Source organism: Cricetulus griseus (genome assembly GCF_003668045.3).
Source record: "Cricetulus griseus strain 17A/GY chromosome 1 unlocalized genomic scaffold, alternate assembly CriGri-PICRH-1.0 chr1_0, whole genome shotgun sequence".
Classification (NCBI taxonomy): domain Eukaryota; kingdom Metazoa; phylum Chordata; class Mammalia; order Rodentia; family Cricetidae; genus Cricetulus; species Cricetulus griseus.
In genome coordinates, this window is record NW_023276806.1 from 178,068,369 (window position 1) to 178,079,500 (window position 11,132).

General features: G+C 39.0%; 1 pseudogene; it reads left to right on the plus strand.

Moving 5' to 3' along the window:
- The first annotated feature begins 1,624 nt into the window (after window positions 1-1,624).
- Window positions 1,625-1,816, plus strand: LOC113833170 (annotated as a pseudogene).
- Window positions 1,817-11,132: the final 9,316 nt, after the last annotated feature.

Below are 11,132 nucleotides of genomic sequence, written 5' to 3' on the forward strand. Positions count from 1 at the left end.
AAACCGCAGACAAAATGTTTAACATAATATAAGATAAAATATCTGTAATATAATAACTGATACTACCAGCAACTGGTAGCTATGTCAGTTTATAACTACATTTTTTTACACAATGCCTACAGGATCATGCTCACATTTAGTACAACCCAAAACTTGAGTCATCTGCCTTAGTAAAACTAATTAAAAATAAAATAAAATATAGGACTGGAAACTATGAATCTCTGTGCTATCTGAGAATGTGTTATTAAGGCTGGGCATTGGTGGCGTAGCAGAAGCAGAAGCAGGCGGATCTCTGTGAGTTCGAGGCTAGCCTGGTCTCCAGAGCGATTGCCAGGATAGGCTCCAAAGCTACACAGAGAAACCCTGTCTCGAAAAACCAAAAAAAGAATGTGTAATTAAGTTGTGATGAACCAGATCCCCTACTATTTTATTAGAATCAAATTTATCCCATGCCATGAACATATGGCCCCAACTTTCACTTGGCTTTTGGTATGAAGTTAGCTAAATGAAATTATTAGAGTCCTTGCTATATTCATTTTGGCAAAACAGAAGATGTGTATTAACATTACCTGAAAATACAATATTTATATCTTCAAGAGGTTCTACAATTCCAAGTCAATCTGTATGGGGTAGTTTTCTTTCCATTTGTTTGTTTGTTTTTTGCCCCTGGCTGTCATCCTATGAATACGCGGTATGGGAACTGAAGGACAGAATCAGATTGACGTAAGCACACAGATGATTCAGCATGTACCTGCCCGTGACAACATAATCAGATTTTCCCTGTGTTTGTGACTGATGGAGTGCATGTAATAATGAAACCTCTCTGATACATAAATATCAGTAGATTTTATGCTTTTGATAACATCTTTCTAAAAAGCAAAGTATATTCTTTCAAATTTATGTTCAAATAAAATGTATGTTCAGATATCATATGTATGTATATCATAGTATTTTCTTATTAATTTTTGGATAAAATCTATATATTTTTTCCTTTTAAATACTTCAAACCTTAAGTTAGCAAAATAGCATTTTGTAAGTTGTCAGATGCTTCGAATGATCAGTTCAGTCCTTTTACTTTGTGTGTGTGCGTTCATGTATATATTTGGGTGTGTGGGGGCGTGCATATGATCAGGGTACATGTGGAAAATAGAGGTGAACCTTGCGTATTGTTCTTTAGGAACTGTCTACTTTGTTTTTGTGAGACAGGGTGTTTAGCTGGTATTGAAGGCTCATGGATTAGACTATACAGCCCAGCCATCGAGTCCCAGGAATTCATCTGCTTCCACCTCCCCAGTGTTGGGATTATAAGCATACACTACCATGTCTTGTTTTTTACATGGGTTCAGGGGGTTTGAGCTTGCACAGCCAGCACTTTGTCAAGTGAGCTCTCTCCCATCCCTAGTTCAGCTCTTTAAAAAGAATAAATATTGAAACTCCAACAACTGAATGTATAAATTGTGACATACCATTGACTTAATTCCATAGTCAGTAGCTAAAGTGAGTTAATCATGTTGAATCAACAAATAAATTGTGCATAACCTGGTGTTTCATAATCGTCTCCCGGATCTTTGTGAATCCCTTGAATCAACAAAGACTCCCATTTCTCTAAAGAGTAACATTTTCCAAGACAATACTTGTGGACTCATTTCTGTAGTTCATTACCAGAGAAATTTCTAAGAGCCTGAAGAGTTAAGCAAGAGGTGGCACAGCCTTCTCCCCAGAGCATGAAGCTGGCCATGGTGTTGCTTAGCAGCAACTGCCATTTCTATTGATGACCATTGTCCTTTAGAGGGACTCAGGGGAGGATGGCATCTGGATACTTCTCTCTGGGAAAAAGGGAGAAAGAAAGGTTTTCAAGGGTAAATAAAAATAAAAATTTCCCTTTCTGAAGAAGACCACGTTTGTTTGATTGGACACATTATTGAATTTTAGGGGAATACAATCCTTTACTATTATGAACCCCAAATACAGAGCTAAATGCTTAGTAAAATTTCAAGTAATACAATAATTTCAGTCATTCACTCTCTGATGTTGTGTATGTATTGAGGGCAGGATGGAAAATGACCTTTTCTGGGCATTTAAGGGTCTGTTTTCTTGGGTAGTTCACCACACAGGGTTTACTCCTATCAAAGCTGTGCATACCGGCTTATCCAGGTACATTTAATGTGTGACTGGGATTAGTGCTCATGCGGCCAGTCACCTCGAAGGAAACTATTATGAATCACTGATTTATTAAGCCAATAAAAAAGTGTAACACCCTAAATAAATCTTTAGTATGAAGTGGAAAAATCCAACTTGTGGTACATAGAAAAGTAGAAGCACTGTCTCTGGCGTATGTTCTGTCAGCATGTCTGAGAATAATGCAATCAGCAAACTGTGTCTCCTTTCTTGAATTATGGCTGTGAATAAAGAGAACAATTTCATCACTAAATACCAGATACATGGAAATAAAATTCCTTGCTGCTGCTATTCAAATATTGGCAAAGTCATGATGGAAAAGAAAGCCACAGCAGTCATAGCAAGATGCACTGTGCAATTCTTCATTGCATCCCAGACTAGGAAAAGCCTATCAGAAGGGAAATCATCAAAATTTGAACAGGGCTATGCACTAGAATATAGCATTCTGTCAGTGTTAATTTCCTTATCACTATCATTTTGCTGTAGTTACATAAATGTTAGTATTTGGAATTTCTACATGAGGGTAAGCAATAATTTTGGATGGTCTGCATTTTTATATCCAAATAATTTAAGAACATAAAATATTATATCTCATGAAGTAATTTTTGATACCAGTTAATGCCTTCAAAATTATGGATTGATCTTTTATTAATAAAGACATCATTTTCTTTGTGATGATGACTAATGACATTAAGAACAAAGGGGAAATAGACATATAGGTGGAGTCATATTGTTTTTAGGAGTAGGACAGAGAGTGCAACAACAGCACAACTAGAATAAATGGGGATAGTTTGGGGACAGACCACGAGCACCATATTAGAGAGTCTATTTAGAGGAGAACTTTACTACTTACAGAGGAACAGACCATAATGAAAATGAGTCATCTGCCTATCATGTACTCCAGCCAACCATTGCTTTATGTGTAGTCAGTAATAAGGCTTACCTGCACAGAAGCCTGCTGAAGAGGTCAGCTTCTATGTGGAATCATGACAGATTTCATCTGTCACTCAATCTGAGATTGGTTGGCACAGTAAGTAACATCTAGGCAGATGTATTTCTCACTTTTTGGTGTATTTTCCAAATTATCAATATTCTTGGCATTTATAATCACATTAATGACACTAGTCCATGTGTCAGAGATAATGCCAAGTCAGGAGACCATAGTTCCAGGAAGAAATGGGTGGCTTGGGGAGTATTTGGTGGAAATTCTAGGAATTTATGAACAAAAAGCGAAAATAAAATTGAGTGTCTTTATTTCCTTAGAGAACTCTGAAACAAGGAGCCATGGCAGAATAGAGGAACTAGAAGGCATCTAATTGTTGAATCTGCCCCCTGTGGTTCAAGTCAGGAAATCTCTGAAAAGCAGTAGTCTGTTCCTCACTTCTCCCATATCATAAAACCACATTAAGCATCTCCACAATCCATCAAGGAATTCGTTCAGAATCTGGTACTGTGCAGTCCGCTGCTCGACTTGTGATACTGCAGTGTCCTCCAGTAAGGGAGACTGTTTTCCATTTAATCAAAGGCACAGATAGATACATTGCTACTGTTTTTTACCAGTCAAAAACACTTGAAGTCACTTGCTTGTCTCAGACTCAGGGTAACAACAGCTCCTTCTCATTCTTCTGAGGGGATACAAATCTCCAGTATTAATTCCATATTCCCAAATTACCAATTAAATGGAGGGATGCTACTTTATTTCTCTGATTATCTTTCTTATATTTTTGGTTGTGAGCCTAGCCTTTAATGGCTGAGCCATCTCTCCAGCGCAGAATATTTTTCTTTAATTAAAGAACAATTAATCAGTTTTTATATCTTCTTTCTAACTCAAAATGATGGAAATGTGAAGCTGTTTTGTTTCCTATTTTTGCCACTCTAGTAGCTCAATGGTTTAAGCGTTGAAGTGAATATATTTAAGAGAGAAATTATTTATAGAAAGCCTGGGAAATGCATGAGGAAGGCTGAATGTCTTTTAGGCCATGCTGAACTTAGCAAAATTTTACACATTTATTTGTTTATTTAGAGAAAAACTCTTGTTTTTCAAGACACAGCAAGATGCACATGAGGACAACTTCAAAACAAAACAGAACAAAACAAAACACTGTGAGTGTAGTGGGAGTATTTTAAAACTAGGATGGTATTTATCAGAAATGTGAATAAAAAACTAATGATAGATTTACTTCTTACTTTCCAAGTACTTAGACTTATTTTGAGATTTAAGGAGAAAATGGCCTTTGTCTTCAAGTAAAACATGAATTATAGTTTAAATATTTATTCTCTCTAGCTTGAGCACAAGTATCTCTGGAAAGAGTTAGAGGGACAGAGTAGAGCAACCTGGGTCCCTCAAGACATGAAGGGCTGACATGGATTCACAAGGAGAAATATTTTCAAAATGTTTTGCATTTTGAAAGCAGTGTATTTCTGCACAGCTTTTAGAATATCTTTGCAACAATTGTTGTCCACTTATGTCTCTACTAACAAGATGGATATGGAAGCAAGACCAGCTAGACCAAGCTCTGGGGTGGACAGAAGCGAGATAGCAGGGACTAAGACAAGTGCAAATCACATGCTTATTGGAGATGGACAACATATATATGACGAATTTTGCATTACTAAGTTAATATGGGCCAAATAGAAGCTGTTATAGCTTTTCTTATTTCCCCTTAATTTAGCAAGAATAAGGAGCTATGATTGAATCACTTGTAGTTATTCAAATTTAAATACCCTTGCTTATATTACAATCCACTTCTCATACTATTCATGGTTACATGAACCATGCTGCCAACTCTTGTCTCAGCAAATATCTTCTATAACTTAAATATATATGCATATATATATATATATATATATATATATATATCAAAATGGATCTTTGCAATAAATCTGTAAAAGTATCAGTTGCTTTCTAGTGAACATAATACAGAAGCCAATGAGGCTTTGGAACCAGCTGAACTTTGGACACGAAGGTAATTGTTGATCTTTTATGTTGATCAGTGCTGTTTCCAATGTGCCTTACATATTAGCATCCCCATAAAACTCAAAAACACTGACAAGCAATTCAGACAAAATTCAGACTCTCTGAAGCTGGTCATTGTTGGATGCTGTATGTTTTGGTGAGCCATGGCTGAGGAACACTGATGCATGCTTTTGGAGCCGGTAGGCCTCTCGGGAATGGAAACTGAGTGATTGCTCTTCTTTCCCCTTCCCCACCATAGCTGTGTGACTACATTAAAATTAGTTGGCCTACAAAATGAGGATGAACATGAGAGGACTAGGGAGCCAGACCAGAGTCATGACAGGTTTCTAATCGCCTCTTTCAGGGACCAGCCTTAGTTTCAGTTTACTGGAACCGGCTGGATCTTGGCAAGCAGTTCTTGGGAAAGCCACAACCCAGGGGCAACCAATCAGAGAGTGTTCCACAGCCTTGTGCAAACTTAAGGGACTTAAAGATGGTTTCACCCACCCTGCAGCAGAAAATCCCCTAACCACGGAGCCACCAAGCTATAGAAACCTGTAAACTTTTTATTTGAACCCAGCAATAAGCCCCCAGAGTAGCATCCCTTCTCTGGAAAAACCCTAATATTGCTTAAAAGGAGCCTTCCGGCTTTTCTTGCGTTGCCATGTGCACCCCAATATGTTGGAATTAAGCACTCTTGCTTATTGCATTTGTGACTGGTGATCTTTTATGGAGACTTCCTGATGACTCTAACAGGAAACAATATGCCCTCATGGGCTTGCTAAGCTAGCTAAATAACCATGTAAATGTCTATTGAGCAACTGAAAAGAGTAAGTCAGGCTTTGTGACAAAGGAGGGGAGAGAGGTTTTAGGGCATCAAAAGAGCCTGTGTAGCATACCCTGAAGTGAGAAATCCCACTGCAGGTGGAGCATATTCAATGGTTCAGTGTGGGTTTCACTAAGAAGCCTAATTAATCATATAGACAATGTTGGAGTAACTGATGATTTACTTAGTTGAAAGTGACTCAGACCTGACACAAAACTTCGGATGCACACAACTGAAAGCACCAGTGGTTTGCTTTGTCCCTGTACAGTTTGGAAAGTGCTCATTTCGTTCTAGGTTTCTGCCCTGGACTGTATCTTGAGACATGGCTATCCACCTCATTGTATGCAGGCTTCCTGACATATATTCTACTGGAAAATAAAAGGAAAGAAGTAACTTAATTCCCATTGAGCCATGCAAAGTCCTAAGTCTGGGCCACGGAGATGACTCAGTGTTAAAAAAGAAAGTGTTTGCATGTAAGATCGATGAACTGAATTTGATCCCCAGAACCCCTGATGGACAGAGAGAATAGCCTCATGGATGCTTTCTCTGAACTCCACAACCTGGTAGGAGACACCTGTACACACACACACACACACACACACACACACACACACACACACACACACACACACACTGTCACAACCTTCATGTCTGTCTAACAATAAATTAACTACAGAATTCAAGAAAATTTGATGATCAAATGAATTAGATCAAATTCATATGCTTATCCTTTTAGCTAGTGCTGGATGAACGCTACATAAACTACAGAAAGAGAGAGGGATTCATTATCACTGGCAGAAGGAGAAGAGTGCTTGTTATCAGGAAAGGGAAACTAGAATCAGAAAGGCTAACAGTAGATGACATTCTCATCTGACAGTAAAAAGGTGTTACACTTCTTTCAGAGTCAGTTTTGTTGCTGGCTTTTACTTTTGTTATAATTATTTTTTAACAGAATCTCACCTTGCAGCTTAGGCTGGCCTTGGACTCCTGAGCCTCCATGGCCCTACTCCTGAGTGCTGACGTCACAGACATAAGCCTCCAAGACATGTCTGACATCACAGACCTGAGGCTCCATTACAGACATGCCCAGCCCTTAAGAATCCTTAGTTATTCTGAGTTTTCAGATAGAAAAGGTGGTTGTCAGGAAAGTACTTTTTTAAAAATTCAGATTAAGATGAAATTGCTAACACAACTTGTGTGGGTGGTATTTAGTGGGGGAGGAGAGAAGACAGAACCAAGCCCTGGGAACAGAGGGTGAAGCACTGGTCACTCAGGGACAACAGCCTGGTCTACTTGCTGCCAATACTGTCCCTGTCTTTGTCGTAGCTCTGAAATACTGACTTCTCAGTCCATCACATCTTGGCATCTTTCAGCATTAAGTGTGGCTCACAGCTTCTCAATTTGCCTAAAGTGCCTCTGATTCAAAATCAATCCTTTTCGGGGTTATAGATGGGATAGAATGTGGATGCCAAAACAATCCCTCAAGTCACAGAAGGACTTGATTGTTTGACAATATCTGGATTAAATACTGTGGTTATGGACTCATTTCTTTCCCATTAAAAAACGAGCCAGTTTCAACTCAAACACTTGCCAGAAGTTGCCAGAACTGCTTTGTACCTCTATGACTCTGGAATCTGGTCAGCACAAGAGGGTGGAAGGCTTTGTTTTTCCCTCAGCTATCAAGACAGGCTCCCATGCCCTATTCTCTTGTTCAGGCTTTCCTCCCGTTGTCCTCATTTACAACGAACTAGAGTTTGGCCCCTGTGATTGCTGAACATCAGTTCTCCATTCTGGGAATGAAGATTGTTTGGAAAGTCACTTTCTCAGAGACCCCTGAGTAATTGGATCATATGTCTTTCATGAAATTTGCTTTTACTTCTTCTTCTTCTGAGTTAAGACTTCTAATTGTACCTTCACTTCCCCTACACTACCCCATTTCCATGACACTGGAATCCTCTGGTTTCCCACAATACCTTTCCATCCCGTCCTCCCTCTTCCTATGCCAGGATTACTGAATTTTGTTTTTTAATGTTGTCTTTTTTATTATTTGACAGTTCCACACATGAATTCTATGTATCTTGATCCTATCAAGCTCACACCCCCCCCAAACATATTCCAACACATCTCTTTTCCACTTCCATGTCCCTCCTTTCTTCTTACGTCTTTTGTAACCATCTCAATCCAAGTAGTATCTCCTTCAGAAATGTTGAATATGCTTATATTGATCTTGAACAGGTACCCATAGCTGCAGTGAGTTCATGTGTGCATGGCCATCACACCTGCAGGAGACAGTGTTCCTTAGCACACCCCTTCTTTAGATTCCTTGGTTTCTATGTATTATTCTCTCTTTTTTTTGCCACAAATTGCTTCATACCTCTGAAACTGAGCTAACTGTATTTTCACATGTGTCACTAAAATGTGTTATTATAGAACTTATTGTACCACACTTGAATGTGTTCTTTGGATCATGGTATCTCCATTGGAATTTAGATTTCTTGAGGAGAGAAAGAAAATGCTACTATTTTTAACTTTATGACTCAGGTCTGTGCTTTGAACTGAAAATGGAATCTTTGCACTTGATATACTTTTGTAAGGTATATTGGCTGGAGGAGCCATGTAAAGGCTGCTGCAGGCCCTGAGAAGTACATCTGATGCCATATGGCAGCTTTTCCCAAACTGGCAAAGTGTAGGTTCTTCTACTCCAGGCCAAAGGAATCTATCTTTGTCCCCAGACAGTACTGGTACCAGGGAAGCCAAAACTTTCTATCTACATACAGATACAAAACCACACTTAAACCATAGTTAGAGTTAGGAAAGCAATTTTTCACATTTAAAGAGTTAAATTTCAATAGAGTTGATTCTAACTGTAAGCAAAAGAGTAACTGGAGACCAAAGGCTATATGAAAGCCTGTGAGCAGTGATGAATGCTACTGAGTTACTATAGTCAAATGATTCGATTCCAAGGGCACTGGTGTGCTCCTAGCATTTAGGAGAATAAGCCAGGGGGATTATTGTAAATTCATGGGAAACCTGGGTTACACAGTGAATTCTGGACCAAAGCTACAGAATAAGACCTGTCTCAAAACAAAACTACAAACAAGCAAAAAATAAAAATAAAAGCCCCAGAGTCCTTTAAAAAGGATACATTCAAGGGTTTTTGTTTTTATAATAAATTAATTGTAGAAATGTGTAGACTCAGAATCACAATGTAGGCAGAAAACAGTGAAGGGTGGGAGTGTGACTGAACCGTGATCACTGTGACAGGGCCTATATCATACATAGTCTGTGGATGAGAACATAGAAGACCCATAGCTGGAGGGGGAGGGACCCCAGTAGGCAGGTGGGATTGAATAATTCCTCCTCTGATGGTTTTCACACTGAAGCCAGTAGCAGCTATTATTGAGAATGAAGAAGCATTCACAACCTAAAGTGAATTAGGGAGGTATAAAAATAATTCTTTAACTGAGTGGTGGAGCCATGAATGACGTCTTCTTGTTGATGCTGCATCATCAGATCTGGACCAGGGACATTCACATGTCCTGATACTTCCCACACAGGACTCTGCACTTTCCTCACAAGCTTCTCAGGCTTCCTCCCGCCACCTTTCCTATGACTCTTTGCTGGTTTTGCAGCATCCACCTGAATGTCCTTCACCTTCAAATTCTCCCTGCCTAGCCTCCCTATGTGATCTCATCCATTATTACCATTTCGAAGACCATGATGCGCCGAGGGCTCCCTGTTTCTACGTGTATCCCAGACATCTCTGTGGAACTCCAGACAATGGGGCAAGTGCTATCTCTTGACTCCACTACAAACAGGATCCCTTTGCAGTCTTCCCTAATGCACTAAATGGCAGTTTCTGTCTCACGCTTATCCACTTGGTTGCTTAGCAAAGCTTATTTCCTGCTCATCACACCTACATCTTTTGGGCTATAATTTTGAAATGGACCCGGATCAAAAGACATTTTCTCAGTTCTACTGTCTGGGCTAAGTGGCCATCCTCTTAACACTTTTAACTGTTTTACGTGACTATTTCTTTACATCCATCTACTCCAGTAACACTACCACCGCTAACACTCCTTGAACACCCTCAACTTTTGTACTACATAGAGTGTTTACACAAGTTTACCGTTTCTCTGCTTTTACCACTGCCAGCTGAGGAGTAGCTGCATGGCACACTCTCTCACTCTCCTCGAGTCTGTATAAATGCAAAGAAAAGACTATGAGGGTTATAAAGTAAACATCTTTAAAGCCTGTAAAACGAACACAAAACTAGCTCTCTTCAGAGGGTAGAATTTAAAGAGATACTTAAGTTTGCACTCGAATGTTTAGATCACTGCAATGAACACTTAATAATGAAATCTCAAAGTACTTCAAAACAGCTTTTCTTCAAATGGAGTTAAGTAGTCACAGGACTTACAAGCTTTCTGCCTTTTTTCTTCTCATTGCACATCATGGTGAATAGTATTATTTGCAATACCCCCAACATTCCATTTTCTTCTCATCCATTACTCAGTCGCTCTCATTTTGTACCCAGTAGATAGAATTTAAAGAGCCAATATTTGAGGTCTAAAGTTGCATTTCACTATTTTATATCCAATTTATATTAATATGGAAAATTAGCATAAACTTATCTTGACTAAAGCTGGGACAGGGGGATGGCAATGACAGTGATAACCACTAACACTGTTGATGGATTCCTAAGTTTCAGACTCCACCATAAACACAGAATCACATGCAAACATGCCCCCAAAAGAAGGTATTATTTCTGTTCCCTTTAAAGATAAAGAAACAGCTACACAAGGAAATAGAATAGGTGAGCAAGTAATTAGTCCAAGATCACATAATACATCAGTGATTTTAAATTCAAGATGAAGTTTCACCTCAGTGGCTTTGGTATTGACCATCTACACATTTCATACAAGAAAAAAACTTCATCCCTCTGATAGCACTGCCCCCAGGAAATGGAGATTAGGTAATTCTAAACCCAGAATTAGGCAGTGGAGGAGCCCATCAGAGGGATTGTTGGCACCGGATAGCTAATATGTGAATCTCTCCGAGGCTTGTCAAAATGACTTGCTAAATTGCTGGTTTAAGAGGCAAACATGAGGAAGCATTAACTTCTCTAAGGCTTCCCCTTCAACTACTTAGCTGGCTTTTTCAATGAGTTCT